General features: G+C 26.0%; 1 long non-coding RNA gene across 1 annotated transcript; it reads left to right on the forward strand.

Moving 5' to 3' along the window:
- Positions 1 to 1,419: 1,419 nt before the first annotated feature.
- LOC107032163 lies at positions 1,420 to 1,830 on the forward strand. The gene is made up of 2 exons (XR_001458326.2): positions 1,420 to 1,588; positions 1,712 to 1,830. It is a non-coding gene; the product is annotated as an uncharacterized LOC107032163 (long non-coding RNA).
- The last annotated feature ends 1,565 nt before the right edge of the window (positions 1,831 to 3,395 follow it).

The following is a 3,395-nucleotide window of genomic DNA, read 5'->3' on the forward strand; positions in this document are numbered from 1 at the left end:
CGACGGTTCGTCCTGCAGGTCCGTCGCCAAGTTCAGAGAGTCGATTTCAGTACCCAAATTTCAGAAGTCTAAGTCTTTTGGAACGAGACACCCTCGACGGCCCGTCGTGACCATGACGGTCCGTCGTGGGTTCCGTCGACTCACACAGTTTTTCCAGAAATAAAATCTGCTGCTCAAAACGACTAAACAGGTCGTTACAGCTCTTCACCATTGTGCAAAAACAAATGCTGCTGTTTTTATTTTTTTCATAGATGTATAACATGTTGTCATGATTAGTATGAAACAAAATCTTCTAGTATATTTAATTTTTATGAAATAAACAAAAATGTTCTAGTATATTTTAATTGTTATGAAATAAACAAAAATGTTCTAGTATATTTTAATTGTTATGTTGCAAGAATTGATTTTTGCTACTTTGGATTGAGTTTTCATTTGTTAAGTCACCCCTCAAAATTAATAGAGTATTTTTTAAAATTTAGTTTACTCCAAAATTGAAATGTGACAGATTTCGATTAAAGAATTTTATTGATCGAACGCATTTTTTTAAAACACATTCATGAATCACGATTTGATTAGTCATAATACAAGATATGAAAGAATAATTGATCTGCTAAGTGTTTTCTTTTTTTTACCTTTTTGTTCATTCGGGTGATTTGAATTCATAATTTTGATGCTAGAAGTGAAAAGTGCATACCGCAAACACAACGATATATAAACGATTTTAATTTATCTTGTCTTGACTAGACACATAATTTAGGAAATTAAAAGGGTTTTGAAAAATTTTGGGATCGTAAATTAAACATAGAAACTATTCATGGAGTCTTAATCATGCAAATTTGAAATTAAAAAAAGGAAAGAAAAAATCTTTTTGAAATAAAAAAAATAAAAGCAGGACAAACAAATTGAAAGTGACGGAGCAATATTTTTATGCCTTATGATGTGGCCGAATTCTGATTGGTCACGTGTAAAAAATGATTCTATAAAACGGAAATTAACTGTTTTCTGTTAACAAATGTGATATGAAGGAGATCTTTCTCAAAAGAAAAATGACATAGATAAGCCAACCTTTTAACAGATAACATAAATAAATCTTTTCTTTTATGAGTATTGCTTAATTTAGTGGATTGAATTGAAATAATCAGATAATTTTAATTGAAACTGAATAATTTTAGTCAATTAAGAAAAATAATAAAATTAAAGGGTATAACTATTAAACTTGATAACGACAAGACATAAATGATAGTATGAAAATTGATACACCAAGAAACTTTGACCAAGTTAATGTTTGTTTATATAACTATAGTTAATTTTTGTAATCTCCTTTAAATGCATACTAATTATTATATGTAACAACTCCCTTTGAATTTTCACTATAAAAGGGACCATTATCAAGTACACCTACAAACACCTCTAAATTAATAATTATTTGAGATGGAAAAATCAAAGAATGCTATAATATGCATGATTTTTATCATGTTTGTTTTTTATACACCATTAATTCATGCTACTCAAGAGACATTATTTGCACCTCAACCAATAACATTTGAATTATTTTTTCCAAGTCGTAGCACTGCCATGAGAAAAACAAGTATGTTTACTATTACAAATTTCATATATACTTTTTATTTTTTTTATTGATTGATATATATATAATTTTATATATTTTTTTAAAAAAAAATGTGTATAACATATTTTTTTCCGTGTATTTCAGAAAATTGCTCTCCAACAGTGTGCAAAAAAGGCAAATGTTGTTGTGCTTATTTTTTTCATAGATGTATAATGTGTTGTGGAAGGATGAATTAATATATTTATCTCAACATGTTTAAAAGAGTTTTCTTTTATTATTTTCTTTTTTATATTCATTTTTATCTTTTTTTTTCTCCATAATATTTGTTACAATTTAAAATGAGATGGTTAATTATGTTGAATTGTGCACCTAGTAAGAATGAATTAAAGAATTCTTAATGAACCGTTTAGAAAAATCAACATCAATTATTAATATGAATTGAACAGTAAAATCATATAACAATACTAATAATTAACAGGATTTTTTTTTTGTAAAAATGTGATCTGAATTTATTGTTGTAATAAATTAAGTTTCTACTCAAAAGATGACATGGTATGATTATATATGAGCAAACAAAAATTCACTAATAAATTAATCAAAGAACAAATATTTTTGACAAAAATTATTGAGCAGAAAGGACCCTAGACCCTTTCTAATAAATTAATCAAAGAACAAATATTTTACATTAAATATTTAATTTAATGTAAAATTTGATTGATGAAGGAACTCTTTTAAACAATTTGATGAAAATTCTAGTCCCCTCGAGAGAACACCTCCATTTTTAATTTGCTAATTTAATTTTAATTTCATATATTTAATAAATTTAAAGTAACGGAGATTTTTAAATTTTATGGTCTTCAAATAAAGAACTTCATCTAATTTTACAGTCTTGAATATATCATATGAAAAATTAAAATTAAAGAGTGGCTAAAGAATACTTTATATCCAATTTCCTCATTATTATGCATAATCCATCTTATAAAGTTTAGACGACTTACGGGTGGTTTGGTACAAATATTGATAATGCATGAATTAGTAACACATAGATTAACAATGCAGAGATTAGCAATGCAAAAATTAGTAATGCTACAATTTTTTTTAATCGAGTGTTTGATTTACAACTCTACAAAATAAATATTTTATTATACCCTTGCATTATTATGAGTAAGGGTGTACGTGATTCGGTTTGAATCGGTTATTGGTTGAAATCAAAGTCAAATCAATCTAGTCGATTTTTTTAATTTCTAAAATCAAATCAAATGAAAAATACAACCATCGATTTGGCTATTGTCTGTTTGAAAGCAATAAATTTTTTGAGGACGTACGTATCTCGATAGACATGAATATTTAATATATGACAGTTCACATGAAATCTATTATCAGTTCAATTAAGCCTAGAGTTATTATTACACCAGCAAAGATTCAATTAAGAGAAAATATGACTATCTTATGTGAGGTAGGGTAGGTAAAGACTAAAGTAAAATATTTTGATGGACTTGGACCTGTGATTGTAATAGTTGGGCTAAAATTTAAGTGTTGGGCTTGAGAAAATAGTAAAGTTAAGAAATTATGGTAATTTAAATTTAATTAGAATATTTATTTTTTATTTACAAATAATATATAAATGATTATAAAACTTATATATATATATATCTAATTTATCAGTTCGATTTAATTACTTTTACTGTTGTTTTTTAGTAAAATCAAATCAAATAGTATTTATTTTCAAATTTTAAAACCAATTCAAATCAACTATTGGTCTTTTTAATCAGGTTGATTCGAATTACGATTCGATTTTATTTTTCAACTATAATCATCAACAACCTTG

Source organism: Solanum pennellii, chromosome 1 (genome assembly GCF_001406875.1).
Source record: "Solanum pennellii chromosome 1, SPENNV200".
Lineage (NCBI taxonomy): Eukaryota > Viridiplantae > Streptophyta > Magnoliopsida > Solanales > Solanaceae > Solanum > Solanum pennellii.